We start from the raw sequence: 21,610 nt of genomic DNA on the forward strand, positions 1-21,610 counted from the left end.
CTGAGTAGCTGAAATTACAGGCATGCACCACCATGCCTGGCTAATTAGTAGAGACAGGGTTTTGCCATGTTGACCAGGCTGGTCTCAAACTCCTGGCCTCAAGGGATCCACCTGCCTCAGTCTCCCAAAGTACAAGGATTACAGGCATGAGCCACTACACCCAGTCTAACTTTGTTTTGTTTGTTTGTTTGTTTTAGAGACAGAGTCTCGCTCTGTTGCCCAGGCTGGAGTGCAGTGGCGTAATCCCAGCTCACCACAGCCTCAAACTCCCAGACTCAAATGATCCTCTCCCCACAGCCTCCTGAGTAGCTAGGACTACGTGTGCGCGCCACCACACCCAGCTAATTCTTATAAAACATTTTGCAGAGATGGGGTGGGGTCTTGCTACTTTGCCCAGGCTGGTCTTAAACTCCTAAACTCAACCAATGCCCCCACCTTGCTTGGATTACAGGCATGAGCCACCATGTCTGGCCTGTAATTAATATTTTTAAAGAGGGAAAATGAAAGAGGACAAAATAAGAAAATAAAGGAGAGAGAGTTGGGGGAAGAGCGAATGAAAGTTAAAACTGGAAGTAGAGAGAGGAGGGGAGGGGGAAGGGACAAAAGGGGTGGGAAGGAAACAGGTGCAGAAACACCTTGTGGTCCTCTCTTCTCCCAACTGCCAATCTCTCCCCAGTCCCCATCAGCCTGGGGCAGACAAGCAGAAATCCAAGGGCTCTGCAGGTTTTCTCTCCCATTAAGATTTCAATTCCTGTCCTGGTGCCTGCCTGCCCCCAGCCATGGCCTCCTTTGGAGCGCTTCATTCCCTTTATCAGAGAGGACCAGAAAGGACCTCAGCGCTGGCCCTGTGCCTGGCCCACTGATTGCCAATTGTTTCTGAAGGAGCATTTAACGGTGGGCTTTCCCTCTCCCAGAACTATTCTAGGAACGTCAATAGCTTCCGTTTGGGATAAAAATGCTGAATCCATTTTTTTCTCCTAAATAATGATATTGTGATTAGCTGCCACTCTCATGGCAAGTAACGAGAGCACAGCGAGCGTTTGCTGCTTCTGGATTTCCTAAGATAGAGATGTGTGGATGCCATGAGCCTCAATGGGACAGCCACTCCATGCTAGGTCTTGAGTGCACAAACTCCTTCCGCCTCTCAACACCTCTCTTGAGTATTCACGGCTGTGCCCATGCAAGAAAGGAAGAGACTGAGGCCCACCTAGGAAGTCCTACAGGAACTGGGGCCTTCTGACTCCAAGGCCAGGATTCTTACCTCTGGATTCCACTACCCACTACTCTTGGAAGGTGAAAATCCCAGAAAATGAATAAGGTCTCAGGGTAAGGCTCACTGGCAAAGCCCCATCAGGCATAAGCTACCTTTGCAGTGCCCACCCCTTTCCCACTGAAGGAGACGCAGTGTGCCACTCGTATCTCTAGACTTTACCTTTCCCAGCTGGTCTGGCCGACCTTCCACCACCATTGACTGCACCTCTGTGCCTGGGGGCTTTTCTATAACCCCAGAAGGCTGTTGTGCCCAAGTGCTCGCTAGTCCAGAGACTGAGAAACTAACACCCTGAGAAGCAGCCCTCAACTGATGGCTGGCAGGATCTGGTGTACAAATACCCCAGCTCCCTCTCTCCTTGAGTAGGATAATTCTGAGGTGCATGTGCTACGCTATTTCCTAGAGTTTCCTCCAGGCAATTAAACTCTGGTTGCCCACCCCTGGTAGCTGGCTCAATCATACACCCTATATTGGCTGCCTTCCCTTCCCAATCTCACTTCCCTACCCAGGTTCTCTGCATCTCCCAAATAAACTGCCTGCACTCAAGTCCTCATCTCAGGGTATGCTTCTGGGAAAGACCAAACAATAACCTCCTTCAGAAGCTGAGATCCAGACACACTCTAACAGAAGCTTTGGTCACCAACAATATGTCTTCTAGAAGGAACTTTCTAAGACTCAGATCCAATCACATCCTTCTCCAGGACTCCTACACTAAGTTCAAACTCTTTCAAGTGGTATCTGGACATATATAAAGGTTTTGCCTGTTCAGCAACCATTTTCCCTGACCTAGTTACAACCCTCAATTAGGCACGAGGGTAGGAAGTTACTTCTCCAAATTCAGTCCTAACAGGACACAGGATAGTATCATGGTCGAGACTATCGTTAAGCGTGTGTGGATCTGAATCCTGCCTGGGGGACCTAGGGCAAGTACTTCACTTCACTGAGCCTTCAGTCTTTATATGATGGGCAACAAGGATGGGACCACCCACACGGGGTCTCATGTGGATTAAATGAGTTCATACACACAAAGGGTTGAGTATAATAGCTGGCAGTACCTGGCATGTGGTTCAGGTGGGTTAATTCCACCCCAGGTTCCGTGGAAATGGGGTGGATGTGAATCAAGTTTAGCCAGAAAAAGACAAATACCTCTGACCACAACGACTGGCTCAGGAATGAGTCTGTGGGCCAAGTTAGCCCCATGAGAACCAGCCCTAGGAATTTGCCGGAAAGGCTGGGAATGAAAGAGTCTTTCCTCTTGAGAGGATAAGGGTGTTTGTCTAGAACTGCTGACAGCCATGCTGTCAACACGTGGGGAGAATGAAGCCAACTCTCAGGGAAGCAGAGCTGAGAAATGGAGGCGGGGGGCGGGGATGGATCCAGCCATGCTGACAAGATATACTCCTGGCATTTTAGCTGTGCAAGTCGATAAATTTCATTTGATGTTTCAGGTGGTTTCAGCTCAGATTCCATCTCCTGCAAGCAAAAGAATTTAGGATGGAGTCACACTCTAGATCTGAATTGAATGAGTCAGATGGCCCTTTGACATCCTAAGGCCAGTGACTTCTAGGTTTTATCTTTAGCCAAATAAAAATTGTATCAAAATAATCAGTAGCCCTTTCACATTCTAAGGCCAATGACTTCTAGGTTTTATCTTTAGCCACGCAAAAATTGTATCAAAATAATCAGTAGCCCTTTAACATCCTAAGGCCAGTGACTTCCAGGTTTTATCTTTAGCCACACAAAAATTATATCAAAATAATCAGTAGAAGTCCAGCTTATAAAAGTGCAACTGTACTAGTTGAATTCAAGATAGATACCCTTGAGCCCCTCAAAGTAGGGTGCATGATTGAGCCAGCTACCAGGGTGGGCAATAGGAGTTCAGTTGCGTGGGGGAAACTCTATCACACAAGGAAATATCACTCACATGTAACTGCCTCCCAGAGGCACCTCCACAGGAAGATCCAGGGATCAGTGGGGTCCCAGGACTGGGACCATTGTCCTGTACCACCCCTGTAACAATCCAGCTGAACAAACAGAAAGTCCAAGAGGGAAAGTGACTTGCCCAGAATCACATGTTTGAGTGACAGCTGGAATCCAGGTGAGCCACTCTCTGCACCTCCCCGACCATATTTTTTAAGTTTCTGTGACTCACACGCCACATCAAAAAGGTTTTTTTTGAAACATTCATGCCACTGTTTAGGAATTTTGCCAGGACTGCACGTACTCAGATTGTCATTGACTTAATATCTTTCTTTAAATAAATCCCTACTTTTAAACTACAATAAACTTATTTAAAAGGAAACATTCCACCACTGCCACTACAAATAGAAAGCTAATATCCCTTGCCAAAATAGAAATTGTTAAAATAAATACAACAAAAATAACAAACAAAGAGCAATGTTATTAAATTCCAGCCAGACTCCGTTTCAGGAAGGAAGCTGAGGCCAGCTCTGTATTGAAAAAGGAGATTAGCAAGGATTGGAGAGGTGTTAAATTCATGGCAGCACCACTGTGAGACTTTCTTTTTCATGTGAACAGAAGGATTAGGTGTGAATTGAAGAGGAGGTCACTTTCCACGTTTGCGAGTCTGTGTCATCTAGTGCCATGTCCAGGTCTCACCCGGAATCCTCTCCTGGCCCTCTAGTGGTAGAATCTGACACTAGGGAAAATTCTGCCATAGGCCAGTGCTTCTGCAACTTTAATGTGCAGGTGAGTTTCCTGGGGTTTTGTTAAATGCAGATTCTAATTAAACAGATTGGAGATGAAGGGCCGAGATTCTGCATAATAGTAAGTTCCCAGGTGAGGCCAATGCAGCTGATGGTCCATGGATTACACTTTGAGGACAGTCTAGACCAGGGGTCAGCAAACTATGAATTATCAGCCAAGTCTGCAGCCCCACAACCTGTTTTTGTGACTAAAGTCTTCTTAGAACACTGCCATGCTCGCTTGCTTATATATTATCTTGTGGATTACACAGCAGAGTTGAATAGTTGCAACAGAGATCTTACGGCCTGCAAACCCTAAAATATTTACTACCTGGTCTTCTTCCAAGGAAGTTTGCTGACCCCTTGGTCTAGACAGCAGACCGTTAGGCCTTCACAGGTCCCTGACTGCCAAGGCCATAGGGAAAGGGGCCCGGCAACATGTCCAACTGTCATCTTGGCCACCCACTCCTCAGCAAAGGCAGGCACTAAAAAACTTTTTTTTTTTAAATGTAAGTAAAGGTGCCCGTATAGAATGTAGTATCAACAAGAGTAGCAATGGGTAAATATTTTAATAGGTTAAGGATCAGGGTTGTCAGATGAGGAATTAAATTGCCTTTGAACCCTCTGAGTGAAAGGGTTGCAGACCCTCCCTTAGCACCATGGATGTGGAACCAGAGCCCTGTGCCCGTCGCCTTCGGCCTCAGAGCCCTGTGCCCGTCGCCTTCGGCCTCAGAGCCCTGTGCCCGTCGCCTTCGGCCTCAGAGCCCTGTGCCCGTCGCCTTCGGCCTCAGAGCCCTGTGCCCGTCGCCTTCGGCCTCAGAGCCCTGTGCCCGTCGCCTTCGGCCTCAGAGCCCTGTGCCCGTCGCCTTCGGCCTCAGAGCCCTGTGCATGTCACCTTCGGCCTCAGAGCCCTGTGCCTGTCGCCTTCGGCCTCAGAGCTCCTTCTTGTTGAAAGAGGCAGGTTTGGCTTCTTAGTAATGGAGACTCAGAGCTCTTAAATGGGCTGCTGGCAAATCTACCGAAGTTCAACACACACCTCCCCAGGACCTGCAATCCCACTCCTAGGTATTAGAAAGACAATTCTGCAAGTGAGTCTTGGCCTAAAAATGCATGGCTTTTTATCATGAAATCGGTAAGTGTGGAAGAAGAACCACTGAACAGAAGTGCATTCACATGTGCACCTGAGGGCATGTATAAAAATGTTCTCAGCAGCACTATTTAGAGTACCCTGGAGCAGAGAACAATCCAGTGTCCATCAACTGGAGAATGGAAAAATACATTGCAACATATCTGTACAAAGGAATACTATACAGACCTGAAAATAACAAATGATTGCTACATCCAACGGCAAGGATAAATCTCACCAACATGATGTGGAATGAAAGAAGCCAGGCACATGAGAGTATGACACTATTTGTGTGAAGTTCAAGAACAGACAAAACTAACTTATGGTAATGGAAGTCATTATAGTGGCTACCTTTTGGGGTGATATATTGACTGGGAATCTCTGGGAAGGTAAAAATGTTCTACAGCTTGCTCCAGCAGTAGGTACATGGATGGGTGTACCTGTAAAATGTCACTGAGCTATACACTCAGAATTAGAGCTCTTTCTGCACTTTACTGCATGTTATACCCCAATTTGAAAAACTTTTTCACAGGCTGCTAGCCAGCCCAGCAGATAAGGTGTGTTGGCTACTGTGGGTCACTCCAGCCCCACGGAGAGGCAAGAAAGCAAGTTGATGAGATCTAGTGGCTGGTGGCTTTTGTCACCACCCATTATGGGCGCAATGGGGTCAGGGAGGCACCCAAGGGCCTGGCAGCAGGGAAGTTATTCTCCCATCTTCTTCTTAGAAGCACATTCTTCACAGATGCTTATCTCAAGAGCTGCTTCCAAGGTGATATCATTTTTAAAAGCCACCAAAAGCCCTCTCCTAGGACTGCCTTTGTATAAACTGCCACATTTGGCTGGGCACAAGGCACTTGGTATGCATCGCTCTGTTGAACCCAGGCAACCAGCCCTAGAAGCAGAGACACAAGCAGGGATGTTGAGGAACTTGCCATAGGCCACACGGCTGTGAGGACATGCTGTGATTTTTAACTCTTTCCTTCCTTTCTTCCTTCTTTCTTTCCTTCCTTCCTTCCTTCCTCTTTTCTTTTCTTTTCCTATTCTTTCTTTTTTTCTTTCTTTATCTTGGTAGATATGGGCCCTCACTATGTTGGCCAGGCTAGTCTCGAACTCCTTGCCTCAAGTGATCCTCCTACCTCGGCCTCCCAAAGTGGTAAGATTACAGGTGTAAACCATTGTGCCCAGCCACCCTTTCTTAATTACTCTAACAGCCATACTTGCATCTGCACCACACATCAGTGCTCTATAGATAACACCAAGAAAAAATCCTTACATAGGTGTGACACTTTATACATATGAAGGCACTTTCTACATAGTAAGAAAATGGTTAGAAGCCCAAGCTAAACTATTTGATTTCAAATCTCATCTCTAGCACTTCTAGGTGTGCTTTTGGGCAAGTGATTTAACCTCTCTGTGCCTGTTTCCTCACCTGTAAAATGAGGCTATTGATAGTACCTATCTCACAGGCTTGTCTAAGGATTGCTGTACAGCTGCTTGAATATTCTCTGGCACAGTAGGCTCTCAGTAATGTTAGCTATTCACATGTTAGTCAATACAAGTCAGCAGTTACCGAGCCCTCTCCACTACTGCAGGTGACCTCATTCAGATTTCAGGGCCATACTGGGAGTCTCTGTCTCTGTCTCATTCCCATTTCACAGACCATGAAAAAGAAGTTTGAAGAAATGAGTGCCTTTCCCGAACAGAGGCCCCAAGAGAGTAAGCAGCTCACCAGGGTTTAAACCAGGTCTTACTGGCTGTGTGACCTTGGACAAGTTGTTTCATCCTTTGAGTCTTTTATTTTTTATACTTTAAGTTCTAGGGTACATGTACACAATGTGCAGGTTTGTTACATATGTATACGTGTGCCATGTTGGTTTGCTGCACCCATTAGCCTGTGGTGGAGTCTTAATCTATATGAAGGGAATAACACCACCCATTTTATGGGGTCTTTTGGTGGAGGATTGCAGTGGTTAATGTGAATGGCTCCAGCACTAAGAGAACCTCCATAAATACTTACATAGTGACTTGGTATTTTAAAGACATGACTTGCCCATGGTCGCATAGCTCCTGGATAACTCTCTGGGATGTGAATCCAGTCTTCCCTCCCCAATGTCCACATTCTTTCCACAGCATGGACTGCCTCTTTGTGCCTTCCTTCCAGGCCTGTCTTTCCTCCAGCCCAACCACCTCGCTGCCCTCCAGATAAGCCTTGGGTTTCCAGATAGACATGCATCAGTGTCCTCGGTGTGCAGCACACAGGATCCAGTCTGTGTTAGTTGTCAGACACCACAGGTGACCGGTGACATTCCAATCCTTGCCAACTGGGCAGGGCTCTTATTCCCAGGAGGCTGGCACTGCCAGGGGAAGAAAAAATAAGGGGTTTTGAACTCTGAGCCCTGCTCCTCACATCCTGTCCATTGGGGGGTGGACGCCCAGGCCCTCAAAAATTTATACTTGAGTGAGACACAAATGCATGGTTTTCCTTAGTGCCTTCATCTATTCAATACATATTTATTGCATGTTTCCAGCTGGGGGTGGTGGCTCACGCCTATAATCCCAGCACTTTGAGAGGCCAAGGCAGTCGGATCACCTGAGGTCAGGAGTTCAAGACCAGCCTGGCCAACATGGCAAAACCCCATCTCTACTAAAAATACAAAAATTAGCTGGGCATGGTTGTGCGAGCCTGAAATCCCAGCTACTCAGGAGGCTGAGACAGGAGAATTGCTTGAACCTAGGAGGCAGAGGTTGCCGTGAGCCAAGATTATGCCACTGTACTCCAGCCTGGGCGACAGTTTGAGACTCTGTCTCAAAAAAAAAAAAAAGGATATTTATTGCACGGGTCAGAGGTGTCCTGGTGGCACCCAAGCTGAAACCTGCAGAGTAAGAAAGAGTTTACCAGGAGAAGAGGGAGGATGAGGGAACAGTGTTTCCAGCAGAGGGAACAGCATATATGAAGGCCCAGAGGTAGAAGCCTTTTGAGGGGCACTGAAAGTAGCCTCATTTGGCTGGATGCAGGCAATGAGCGTGGAAGGGAACTCAAGAGTCCCAGGCACCCCGCGAGAGAATGTAAGGGTCACAGTCAACAAGTATTGAGCCCTGCTGTGTGTAGCAGTCCAAGGGAAAACAGTCCCTGCCCCCACCAAAGGGAGAGTGGTAAGAAGCTGAAGGAAGGCAGTAGTAAGGTCTGTGTGGGAGTTTCAGTGGAGAAGAAATCATATGTAGTTGGGGAAAAATCAGTCAAGATTCTTGGAGGTGGTAGCATTTGAGATTGACCTTGAACCTCAACTAGAATCTTGTCAGCTGGGGAGGTAGGACATGGATATTCCTTGCAATTCACAGCAGAACAATTAACATATACTGAGCATTTACCACATACCAGGGCGTTAGCTGGCTTTCTCCAAGCAACCTTCTGAGGTAGAGACTACTATCATTCGCACTTTAAAGAGAGAAAACTGAGGCCTAGGAAGGGGAGGTCACATGTCCAAGGTCTGTCTAGCTCAAAGACAGCATAATACCTATAGTACAATGTGCCGTGGAGAAATGTTTATGAAGCCATCTCCTAGGGGGCAGGCTCATCTCCATGGCTGCTCTTGGCCTGTCTTTTCATGGGTTGCCCATTTGGAGGCATGTGCCTGTTGAGTGTTTAAGTATTGATCTCAGCATGGTATGACAGGCACAAATATTTAAACATTCAGCAGTGAGGCCTCGCTGCCCAAGATCTGTCCCAGCGTGACTCGGGGACAGAATAACCAAATGAACTTAGGTCTTATTATCTCCTGCAAGGCTTATTGTGGTTTCTCAAGTGATTACGCACATTAATGCAGGGACTCCTTTTGCTAATGGGGGAATTTCTGGCATGGAGGGGGGTGTGGTTAAGGTAATAACATTTCTTGTGAAAACAAAAAAACAAAGGCCCGCTTCCCTACAGGGGATATTTTCTTAGGTTGAAGGGATACTTCTCAGTGTTACTACAATTTTGGAAAGCCTGGAAGATGGGATTCTTTGTTGTCATGGAGACAGAGTCTGCTCTGAGCAGCAGATGGGGTCCTGGACAGGGGGCCTGGACAACGGGCAGGAGAGCAAAGCAGGTTGGTGACAAGTCTGGGGGTCCTGACTCCCAGATTGGGTCTCTTCCCAGATCATCACCTATAGCCTAATGAGAGGCTCTCTGGGGCGGCAGAAAAACTCCCTGGCAGGATTCATGAGCCTACAGGCCCAGAGCCCTGGCGTTGGAGGAGGCCAGGCCTGAGCTGAGATCCAGTCTCTGCTCCTCTCCTACTGTGTGTCTCTGGGCCAGTGGTTCGTCCTCTCTACACCTCTATTTCCCCATGTGTCAATCATTACCATGCAGCAAGTGCTCAAAAATGTAGCTAGTAGGCATGGTTTTCATGGCTTTGCCAGCAGATAGCCAAGTACCCTCAGGCAAGTCAGTGCTTCTCTCTGGGCCTCAGTTTACCTGCAAAAGCATTCAACTAGCTAATATCTAAGGACCATTTCTAGCCTAATGGCCTGTGAGTCTATGACTCAATGAACTCTCCCAAGTCGAGAAAGAGAGAGGACTATGATAATGACATTCACAATCATCATTTCCACCATCTATTGGGTGCCTACTATGCGCTGGGAACCCTGCTGGGCACCAGGTCCTCCTCGTCTCACACCTACAGTGCAGCCTCCTGACAATCTTCTCACTTCTGATCTTCTCCCTTTTAATCCATCCTGCATACCTGGCCAGTTTCAGCTTTCTTAAACCCTGCCTGCTCCTTTGCTCCAGAACACTCAGTGGTTCCCCAGTGCCCCTCAAGGTCAAGACCCAACTCCTTAATGTGGCAAGCGAACCTTCCATGCTCAAGCCCTTCCCTTGGTCATGGACTCTCTGACAGACTGTGTTGTCTCTTTGTCTAGTCCTCCCCATTCCTCGTACTCAGTAGGTGCTCAATAAATATTTGTCGAGTGAATGAACACATGGATAAAATGTTTCTCTAAATTAGGCTACTCAAACTTTAGTCCTTTGCAAAGCAGCCACAAGAGTTTTGCAAAAATCTGCACACCATGTCTATTTTTATTTACTTAAATATTTTCCTTTTTTAGATTAAATAAATGTATCTCAAAAGGAAACTTTACATCATGCTATAACTAGAAGGCCAATATTACTTGCCAGAAATAGGTCTCCATTAAAATAAATACAAGGACAAATGAGCAAAGCATTCAATTCTAACTAGATACTGTTGTCTACCAAAGCTGGCGGCCTCTCAGTTAAAATGGGATTAGTCAGTGCTTTGGAGAGGTGTTAAAGACTAAACCAGCACCAACCTGAGACTTGCCATTGACAGAAATCACAAGGATGTAACAAAGGGATGAATAGGGGAGAACTGTTTCACTCCAAGTTATTTCACTCCACTGAAAATTATCCTACCTACCATGAGAGGTTGGCAGCCTACATTTTGGAAACCTTGTTCTGCAGAGCCCACAGCTCCAGCTCAGGAGGTATGCATATGAGTTCTCTGAAAGACTTCAACTCAGGCTTTTTGAAAGAGTATTGGAAGCCCTGCATGCAACTACCTCGCCTTCACAATATAGTGTCCCTATCTGAAGTCTCACTGCACCAGAGACAGCTCTCAGAGCTCGACTGTGATAAGAGTTTGTTGGAAACCATCTTCCTGGTGGAATAATGAGCTCTCCCCATCCTTGCAGAGATGCAGACATACACTGGACAGTCATGGGTGTAGGGCAGGGGCAGGGAATGCCGGCGGGGGCAGGGAATGTCATGGAGATAATTCAAGCATCAGATGATCAGCCTATGAAATTGACCTGATAGCTAGAGTTTGCTTTCATATGTAAGCAAAACAAATCCAGAGGGATGAAAAGAGAGAGGAATTCATTTCTGGTCAGCAACGTAGAAAAAACAGAGAGACAATTGTGAATGAGGTTACCCAGAAAACACGAAGGACAAAAGGGGGATGGGAATGGCTATTATTATTCCTTTTTATAATGCTTCATAATTCTCAATCCAACACTGGATTCATGAAGACTATTTTGGTTTTAAGCAACATAAACTGAATTCAAACTTGTGTAGCATAGGAAAAACAATTTAATGATATAAATAGCTGACACTGCCTTCAGGTATGGCTGGATCCAGGGACCTGATATACATCAAGACTCACTCCACTCTCTGTCTCTCAGTTCTGCTTTCCTCTATGTTGGCTTCATTTTAGGTAGGGTCTGCTCAAGTTCTGCAAAGATGGCTGCCAACAGCTCTATGCTTAGGAGCTTTGGTGGAGATTGAGTTTCTGTTTGACAATAGTTTTAGCAAAAGTCCCAGACAGAGTTCTCATTGGCCCAGCATATGTCACATGTCCCCTCATTAAGGTCAGAGTGATGTGCTCTGATTATCTGTGCACTGGGTCACATGTCTGTCTCCAGGAGGAGGGAGCCCCACCCAACCATATGAATATGAGTGAAGGAGGGGAAGTTTCCCAAATGAAAATTGAGGTTCTGTCACCCAAAGAAGTTGAAATGAATGTCAGGCAAGCAAAAGTAGCCTTCATTTTTGCTACCGTTGTATCTCCACTCAAAGCTATGCCCCACATCTCCATCCAGACAGCTCCTACTCATCCTTCAGACCTCAGTTCAAATGGCGCTTCCTTGAGGAAACCTTCCCAAACCATCCCACACTAGACTGGAATCCCCTGCTGGACTCCTGCAGGTGTGCTCCTGGCAGAGCTTGTCATTCTGGGTTTGTGCGGTTATTTGATGAAAGCCTGTCTCCCATACTGGACTGGGATCACCTTGAAAGCTGTGGCCTGTCTTGTCCATCGCTCTGTCCCTGGAGCCTAGGACAGTGCCTGGCACACAGGTGGAGCTCAGGAAATATTTATTTGAAATACCAACGGAAGTCCACAGCACATATGACCTGGTGATCAGTGGTGGGAGGTGAATGGGTCAAGAAAGACACCAAGATCCCCTGCTCATGAGTGAGAGTGTGGGGAAACAGAAGAAGTCAGGGTGACCTTGGTGAGCACTGCCCTGGGGGACTCGAGGATGGATGAAAGCGGGGAGGAGGCCAGATTAGGTGGGGTAGAGGACCGGAGGTCCATCAGCAAAGGCCATCCCTGGGGACAAAGAGAGGAGGGGAAGAGTAGGTCAGGGCTGGAGAGAAGGAATCTTTTCTCTGAGTTCCTGGGGACCCCAGAGGGAAGGGCAGATGTGGCCCCATTCCCAGAAGCCTTTATAAAAGAGGGTGGGGAGGTCAGGCTTTGGCAAGGACAAGGGAAGGAGTCCCTACGTGCTGGATTGGGATTGGCTGGAAAGGGGACTTCTCTGGGAGAATCCCTCAAACCTCAAGAACTGAGAGAAGGGTGTCTGGGGCTCCTGCCACCATCCCTGTTTCCCTTTTAAGTAATCTGTTTCCCCATCTGTCCATCCATACACACAGCCACTTGTGTCTCCATGACCAACCGCTGGCAGTGGAAGGGTGTCCTTCCCACCCCCACTCTTACACACACTCCCAGCTGGTACCCAGAGCCTGGTCACCCCAGGCCAGGCCTGTGTTTCCAGGTGTAACGGGCAGCAGACGCTGCCCTAGGACTAGAGCAGGGAGGGGGCACGGGCCCAACCCCACCCACAGCGACCCACAGAGGGCGAGAAGAGGACGACCGCAGAGAGAAACGGAAAGGACAGGCCAACGGAAGCAGTGCTGCAAGGCTGGAAGGAGAAAAGCCAGGAGGGGAGTGCTTGCTGTGAAAGACAGGGAGACAGAGACCAAGACGGACAGGCAGACAGGCTGGTGACCCAGGATGAGGCCGGAAAGAGCCATCAAAGGAAGGAGAAGGAAGGAGAGAGATTGGAGCGGGACGGCGGGGCAGGCGAGGGAAGGAGGGGGTGGGGAGAGGGAGGGAGGAAGAGTGGGGAGAAAGAGGGAGGAAGAGAGGGGAGAAGGAGGGAGAAGAGAGCGGGAGAATGCGAAAGGAAAGAAGGGAGAGGGGAGGCGTAGAAGGGGAGAGGAGGTGAAGGGAAAAGGAGAGAGCCTGCTGGCGGTGAAGCTGCAAGAGGCAGCTGCGGAGGGAGCGCGCGGCGCGGGCCGGGGGAGCGCTGGGCGGGGGCGGGCGGTGCGGGCAGGGCCCTCCCCGAGCTGGGCGGGCTCCGGGCGCCGCGGGCCCCGCCCTCCCCCTCCATCCCTCCGGTCTCGCTCCCCCCTCCTCTCCCTTCCCCGCGTCCCTCCGCCCGCCCTCGGAAGACCGAGACAGCGGAGAGGTTGCGGGTGAGCTGCGCTGAGCCCAGGAGCCGAGGAGTCGGGAGCGCAGCGCAGCCCGAGCCCGAGCGGCCCCGCGTCCCGAGCGCATCGGAGCGGCCGAGCCGCCCGGCGCAGCGCCTGTCCCGGGCAGCGCAGCCCCGGCCGCAGGTAGGAAAGGGCGGCCGGCGTCGGGGCGCGGGGCGCAGAGCCTGGGATAACGGCGCAGGAACGGCCAGAGCCCCGAGCCGCTGCCGCGAGCCGGGCCGGGTGGGGGGCGGACACCTCGAGATTCAAGCCCCCGCGCCGCACCTTCCCTGAGCCACATGAAGGAGCAGAGGCGCCGCTCGGACCCCGACGTGCGCCCAGGCCATCCGTCCCCTGGGACACTCGGGAGGCAGGAGGGCTGGAACAGAGGCGAGAATTGCATGCCCCTTCCCTCCAGCGGTGCCCCACTGGCCCCGCAAGTTGGCACTGGATTCTGCTGGAGCCGTCGAAGCTCCCTATTCATTCCCCAGGGCATGGAGGGGACGCGGAGTGAATGACACGAGCAGCGTTGGGGGGCCGTGCGCCACTTTCCCAATCCTGGGGTCAGCTGAGCCGAGTTAGAGCTATGCCCCTCATTTGTTCTCTGCGGGCTACGGCGGGGTCGGGTGCGACTTGAGGATGGGACATCTCTGGGACAGCCCAAGCCCTCAGAAACGTTGGCTTAAAAGCACACCGCGGCTTGGGCTGAGTGCACCAGAGCTCGCGCCGCGCTCTCCCAGCCCCGACTTTCTCCAAGAGATGTGGGGTGCGGGCGGTCCCTTAGAGGGCTGGAGGACTGTGCCTCCTTGCTGCTTCGGGAACTGCGCTCCCCTTCTTGCTTTTGGTCTCTGCGTTTACTCCCCGGCGCGACACTGCTCACCACGGTAGCCTCGGGCAGTGCCCATTGGGTTCTGAGCACACGTCCCCACGGGTGGCACCCACAGATGTCCTGTTCTAGGCTTGGCTCGGTCTTCAGACAAGAAACTCAGACCGGGCAGTCCCCTATTGAGGCTCTGAGCTAATATCCTCCCAAAATAGACATGAATCACAAGGAGAATTTTTTTAAAAGCCAAATGATAACATCACGTTCTTTCCGGATGTGGGGCTGGAGCGCTCATTCCCTTTCCCAGGAAGCTCAGCCTTATCCCCATGAAGAGCTGGGGGGGCAGGGAGGGCGGGAATAAAATGGCTCCTGAGATTTGTGACACCCCAAAAATCAGAGACGGTATCAGACTGAGTGGCATTGGGGGTCTACCTTTGTTTTTCTATGACACACAAGGTGGGTGTTTGGCAAGAGTAGGGATGTTGGGTGCTGGATAGTGCCTAGATTCTGTGTCTTTGGGAACTTTGGGGGAAGTGTCCTCCTAAGGGAGCCAAAAAGGCTGCTACCCCAGTCCCCCAAATTCCAAAACAAAAGAGGTCAGTGAAAGCTACTCGCATTTTGCATGTTATCTCTTTATCTTTGGAGCACATTGGGAAGGACTGACCCAGCTCCAGATCAGGGTCTGGTTGGGGCAGGACAGACCCTCTCCAAGGCAGAGAAGGGGAAAAAGAACTTGCCCTTAGAAGTGGGAGTCCCTGGGGGAGTGGGACAGACCTTTTCCCAGAGCAGCCCTGGCAAAATGGCTGAGCCTCCCTTGAGCCTCAGAAATAAATCGTCAGGCAGGCAGCAAACAAAGAAAGAGCTCTGTCTCCAGCCAAGCACTGGCTCAGTGGCCAGTCCTTGGAGGACAAACAGTGAGTCCCAAGCAGAGAGACGCAGCCCGGCCTGTCTGGCAGAGCATCTGGAAAGTGGGGTTCCCCTAGGAACACACAGGAGAGAGGCAGCCACTCTGGAGGTAAAATCAGGGACCCTCCGTCCTGATGTGGGACACTTTATTTCAGGATTGGAGGCTTGATGAGAAGTGGGTCTCCAGGAACTTAGATGGGGCTGGGAAGGATGTCTGGAGACCAAGGAGTAGGTAGCTTAGAGGGTAAAGATGAGGCAAAATCAAGTCCATCGAAGCCAAAAGATGCACAGTGGCCACGTCTCTCCTGCCTGCCACGGATTTTACATGCCTGGTGACCCCAGAGCAGCAGAGGCTATAAATTTTTTTACACGTGGCCCAGCACACAGCAGGACCTCAATAAATCTCTTAGAATAAAGCCTGCATGGATGGAAGGTGATGCTATCACTGGCATGGACCTACCTGCAATCTGTACCTGTCTCACTGAGCCAGGAAGGCTATAAAATGTGGCCCCTTAGTCCATAGCCGGGAATGAACGAGCCCCAGATGAGGGTTTGCTTTGAGCTGGGGCATTGCCATTTCTGGCCAGGTGACCTTGGGTACGTTCTTGTTCCTGTTGGAAGGAAGGAATGGAGTACCCAAAGCTTCCAATGTGCCAGGGATTATTCCTACAAGAACCGTGTGGAGCAGGCACTATTCTAATCCCCACTTCAGAGGCGATGAAACTGGATGCAGAGAGGGGAAGTGACTTGTCCAAGGTCACATAGCCAGGAGGAGGAAGGGCAGGGATCTTAACCCTACTGTTCTAATTTCCAGGCCAACTTTGTCCTATTGTGGGTCTCTGGGCCTCGGTTTTTCCATCTGTAAAGTGAAGTGATGGGGTGGTAGTTCCCGTGGGCCTGCCATTGGAGCAGTGGCTGGTCCTCTACCTTGGTGGCATATGACATGTGGAGAGCACCATGAAACAAATAAAGCACCAATATCAGGCCACTTCTTGCCATCACACAAAGACTCCATTCCTTGGCTTGGCTGTGAGCTCAGCAGCTGAGATAGAGTTCCATGCTACTTGGAATTTGGAGATGTCTTTTCCACCCTCTTGCTTGTCTATGGGTCTCAGGCAGAGTGTTAATGACCGTTGATTCAGCCTTGCCACCACCTTTAGCCACCTGCATCCTGAAGTCCATCTCCTTTGTCCTTAGGAGCCCATCCCTGTTGCCTAGCCCAAAATGTGCCCACCTTCCCCTTGACTACCACCCCCGCCCCAGCAGCCCCTCTCCTCAGCCACAGCCCCAATGCCAAACCCAGTTAGAGCCACTTCATCGCCTCTCTGCCCAAATGAAAACTAAAATGCAAGCGTCAGCAGGCCTGTCTATGCCTGTGTCGGGACTACCCCTTCAATTCACCCGTGCAACGTCACCTGAGCTTCTCTGTGCCTGGAGAATGGTGGGCAGGGTATAGCCCCGCTGAATGACAGCAACCTCGAATTGACTTCAGTTGCCAAGAGCATTGGGCACTTCCCCCACAAGGTGAAAAGATCATCATGTGTCCACTGCTCTGTGGCTTGGCATGCCTCGATGCTGGCTTCTCAGACAGGCCCTGCACGGGTGGCTCTTCTTGCCAACTTTACCCCATTCTCTGAAGGGCACTGGGAGATGGAGGGGAAGAGGTTGGTGCTTGAAAAAGAAAAGATTGGGAGGCCAGATGTGCACCCCAAAATAGGACTTCCCAGGAAGTGGGTCTCAGTGAGCGTATTAACATCCAGCATCTTCATCTACTCCATGCTCACCTAAGACCTCTGGGGTCAGGGGAAGGGGCTGTGGAGTCAGTGGGAAGTGGGCCAGTAGCAGACAGGAGAGTTGCCTGGCATAGGCAGTAGGTGTGAATGCAAGCTGTGATATTTCAGCAGAGACCTGGAATTCAGTCATAAACAGAAAAGAAAGAAAACACTAAATATTGTTGCAATGCAATTGTATCAAAAACAGTAATAACTGTCAGTTACTGCATGTTGGCAATATGCCAGGGACTGTGCTGTGTGCCTTATATCGTTGCAGTTAATTTTCACAAAACCCTGTGAGATACGTAGCATAATGATCCCTGTCAGGGTGAGGAAACTGAGGAGGAGAGGGGCTAAAGCACTTGCTGCAGGATCACTGGGCTGGTAAATAGCCTTAAAGCCCAAACTCAGTCACAGCATGCTTAAATCTCTGCCACTGAAAAGCCCCTGACACTGCTTACTTGGCAATGACCATGAGCACCCCCCGCTGCCTCCACCCCAGTTAAGGAGCTGCACAGTTTACAAAGCACTTCTTCATCCATTCCATCTGTGGAGCTTTGCCACAGCTCTGGGAGGCTGGGTGGCACGACAGCTTCTGCGTGATAACTGGGGAAGCTGACTTGCAGAGAGATGAATTTGTGCCCAAGGTCCCTCTGCTGCTAGGTTGCAGAACTGGGGTTCAAATTGAGATGTCCAGCCTGTTACAACATATTTGGGACCTAGATTTTAAATTCATTTGCAGCTAGTGCTGATGTCGTGCACTCAGCCACCTTTCCCTAACTCTCGGGTATCCCCCAATTTTGTCCCCACCATCTTACTGCTGAGGAAGCTATTGAGAGTGCCCTGACAAAGCCATCAGCTGCATTTACCGTGATCTGACATGACACAGAAGTGGCATCCGATTCTATGCAAGCTGCCTGCAGCGAATGGTCTTCTATTTTTACTTTTCTCACAAATTGGAAATTACAAGGAGGCCAGGTCTTGCAGAGAGATTGGCTGTGGTGCTCTGAAAGCAGGGGATGTACAACTAGGTGGAACAGGCCACTTCAGGATGCCAGGGGCACTGTTGGCTGTGAAAGGGGCCCCCTGGCTGCTGGGGCTGGATGGGATCCTGGCACACAGGCCAGGCTTGGGGATGCAGGAGTTAGTGACTGCCTTGGACGGTGACCTGCAGCTCTGCCCACCTGTCGGCTGCCTGGTGTCTGCAAGATCTGTGTCTCACGCCAGCTCCTGAGATAACTGAGCCCTGGCCAGAGGGACATTCAAGGTCAAAGATGCCCTGAAACATCGACAGCAGGTTGCTTTCATGGCTGTGTTGTTTGATAAGGAGATTCTGTGCAGGGAGAGGGCAGCAGCCACAGGGAGGTGAGCAAAGACATTTGGTATCAGTGTTGCGGTTTGCTGCAACTTAGCGCTGATCACGATACTCCCGGTCATCAGAACCGCACTTTATACTTTGCTAAAAATGCTCTTGCAGCTGCTCTTCCTTTTGATCATGTATGAAGTATTCCAGGGGAAGAAAATATGGTCCTTGAGATCCTGGAGAAGAATCCTCTCTCCAATAAAGAGTGATTTTTTTAAAGCTAGTTTTCTTATAAAGCCCAAATCAGAATGACCTTGACCCAAATGAGGCTCCTTTGCACACATGTGCGTACATGCACACGTTAACACTTATGTAGAATTTCAGTTTTCAAAGTGTTTTCTCAGTCGAAGCTTGTGACAGCCCTGGGAACTTCAAGTGAAGGTAATTTTATTGTTATTATTGGTACCATTATTATCCCCATCCAAAAGATGAACCTGAGGCTCAGTGAGCCCTGACTCCTCATCTCTGTCCCCTAGTTTCCCAGCTGATGAAAATCACCTTTGCTAGGCTGAAATCCAAGTTCACCAGGTAGCCCCTTGAGAAGGAGCCCAGATGAGGCCAGATCTGGTAGGAGGCAGAGCACAGAGCACTCAAAGATGGAGACTTACAAGAGAGCGTGGGAAGGCACGGCTGTGAGGCTGGGGAGAAAAGGGCCGTAGCATCTTGTAACCTTACCTGAGCTCTGGCCAGAGATTAACATCTCCTTGGTTATGCGCAGAGTTTGGGGTCCAAAGTGTGATCATTTGGCCGGGGGGTCCCAGCAGTAACGAGGCCTGGAGGGAGAGGAAGGGATGGTTGCTCTCACACACCTATGTGCACAAAAGAATGCTTTTCTCGGTGAATTGGGGGAGAAATGAACACCAGGGACCCCATGAGATTTCATAGAAGGATCTAAAGGTCTTGGTAGCCAGGAAGGTTGTGGGGAGTGTTTGTATGTGAGCCTCAGCTCAGACCCACTGGAGGAGCAGGCTATGTGCTTCTGAGCCATGCCCAGGCAAGAGGGCAGGGATCACTCACCTCTGCCTTTGGACTGTTGCCATGCTGGAGATTGTGAAATATCACGAATTCTAGGAGCTTCCCTCTGGGGTGCAGGGGGAGGCAAGAGACCTGAGGGTTTGACAGTTCCCTGGCTGGATGGTGGGGAGAGAACTTGTCCAGCTGGGCCCTGACAATGAGTTCAGAGGGCCTGCTGGGCACTGGTCCCTGAGCCAAGGCTGATACTGGATGATAGGTGCTACTCTCTCCTCCTGCCAGAGAGGACCCTGAGCCCAAGGGTGGTGGAGTCACTTGCCACAGGGTGCACAGACCAAGTTTGGTCCCAGGTCTTGGTGATGCCAACCTCATTCTGCTTCTGAAAAGCACCTGAGACAAGATAACTGTTGGGGAGCCAGGGGCTTTTTCTCTGTATTCGCCATTTCTGGCTGTGCCATGCAAGGGCTGAGAAAAAGTGAAAGCAATACAAAATAAAAGTGGCCAAAAGCAAAAGCTACCAGCTTCCTAGGCACCGTCTGAGCTGCCAGCCTGCAATCCAGGCTTCACTGCCGCCTGAGCTGACTAAGCCCCTTTCCGCCCAAGTCAGATGTTTCCAGAGCTTAAGATCAAGGACCCACCTATGATTAAAAAAATAATAATAAAAAGTAGGCCTGGGGAGAGAGAAGAAGTCATCTTACTGAAGAGTATTTTTGAAAGATGGAATTTAAATGCACACATGTATTACATATGCATTTTTAGCAGGTTGGTTCAGCATAATGACACAGAATGATTTGATATGTACATCTCTCAGTCCTGGGCTCTGCCTGTGACCTACGCACTGAGCCAGTACTTCACAAGCATTGTCCCAGGATCCTCAATAAGGAAACTGAGGCTCAGGGAGCTCAAGAAGTTGCCCAAGGTCATACCACTGACACAGGGCAGAGCTGGGAATCAGATCCAAAGCTGCAGGGCTCCGAGGCCTGGGCTTGCAGACCTGAGAAAGAAGTGGGAGAGCCACCTCCTGCTGGGCCTCAAGCCTGTGGGAGACCATGGGCAGGTTCTTTCCCCTCTTGGCTTTGCATGCTGAGTTCATACAGCCAAGAGGTTTGGACCATTGGATAGGACGATCGGCTGCTCCCCGCACCAGGCGCCAGTTCTCCAGGCAAGGGGAGGGAAGTTGCACGCCCCACTTCCTCCTCTCCTCCTCCATTTCCCCCATAATAGCCTCCCCGAGACTAATGACTGAGGAAGCTAAGAGCCCTTTCTCCAAATGGCAGTGAATGCCACTAATGACAGAGCAGATGCAGCACTGTTAATTATTCCACGGGTATTAAATGAAAACGCCAGCCCTGGAGGAGTTAAATAGCACCACTGATCTGGCAACGTCTGTGCTTAAAAGTGGTGCCATCAACCCGGGCCGGGGCAGAGCAGCCCCCTCCCCAAACTTGGAGCTAGACAGGAGTCACAAAGTAAGGGTCCCCTCATTGGTCACAGACCCCTCTTCAGCTCAGGGTCCGAAGCAGCTCCTTGGAGACATGGATCAGTGGCTGCTTTGGGAGATTTTCTTAAAGGCCCCTGGGGGGCCTAGACTAGTTATCCTCAGGGGCAGATGTGGACAAACAATTGGACCGAATAAAACTCTGAGCACCTACTGTGTGCCAGGTCCTATTTTGGATTGTAGAAAGAAACCGGATGCTGTTCCTGCCCTTTGAAGATCCGCTTGCAGTGAAAACCGTAGATTCCTTAAGAGCAGGAATGCTGTGTTGTTTGGAGTCTCTGGTCCCGTAGTCAAGAACACAGAGTGGGTACCTCTGTATTACTTTGATTATCTGCTGGTTCCTTGAATGAGAGCCAGAGGCCACACAGATTGTGGCCAGAGCGAGATCGGTGGGCAGAGGGACTGGGCCAGGGTCAGGCTGTCTTCTTCAGGTACAAGCAACATGACCTTCCTGGACAGCTTAGCCCCAGGTTCTGAAACAAGCCATGACCTGGATGAAGAGCTGGGTTTTCCACTTGCTGAGGCACCACAGGCGACTCCTTTGCCCTCTCTGATCCTCAGTTTGCACATCTGCAAAATGGGGAGGATAAGGGCCATGATGGCTGCAGGCAAAACAACTGTCTCCTAACCAATCCTGGCCCTGAATCTGGAGGATCACAGAGACCTCATAAATGTTTGAAGAGTGACATTCTGGAGGAAATTCAGCAGAGAGAGAGAGTGTAGTCACCAAAGGCAGCATCTGGTTCTTCCTGTGGGTCTCACTCAAATCTCACTCCAACCCCCAATTCATCTCCAGCAGCTCAGGTCACTTGTTCCCAGCTTCCTGGACCTGGAAGGCTGTTTCTCAGGTCTTTGTAGGCTAGAGAACATCACAAAACCCACCCATTTCAGACACACCTGTGTTATAGATGGGTAAACTGA

At 50.0% G+C, this 21,610-nt stretch overlaps 1 protein-coding gene across 2 annotated transcripts in view; it reads left to right on the forward strand.

Annotated features, from left to right (window-relative positions):
- Positions 1-13,216: 13,216 nt before the first annotated feature.
- The window catches only part of SLC6A1 (solute carrier family 6 member 1), a 46,583-nt gene continuing 38,189 nt past the window's right edge, over positions 13,217-21,610 (forward strand). The window contains exon 1 of one of the 2 annotated variants that reach the window (XM_034955790.2): positions 13,217-13,499. The gene's annotated coding sequence lies outside the window, so the exon portion shown is untranslated. The remainder of the gene's footprint in view (positions 13,500-21,610) is intronic. The other variant, XM_034955788.2, reaches the window with a different exon arrangement.

The sequence above is a fragment of the Pan paniscus genome, chromosome 2 (assembly GCF_029289425.2).
Source record: "Pan paniscus chromosome 2, NHGRI_mPanPan1-v2.0_pri, whole genome shotgun sequence".
NCBI classification, from domain to species: Eukaryota; Metazoa; Chordata; class Mammalia; order Primates; family Hominidae; genus Pan; species Pan paniscus.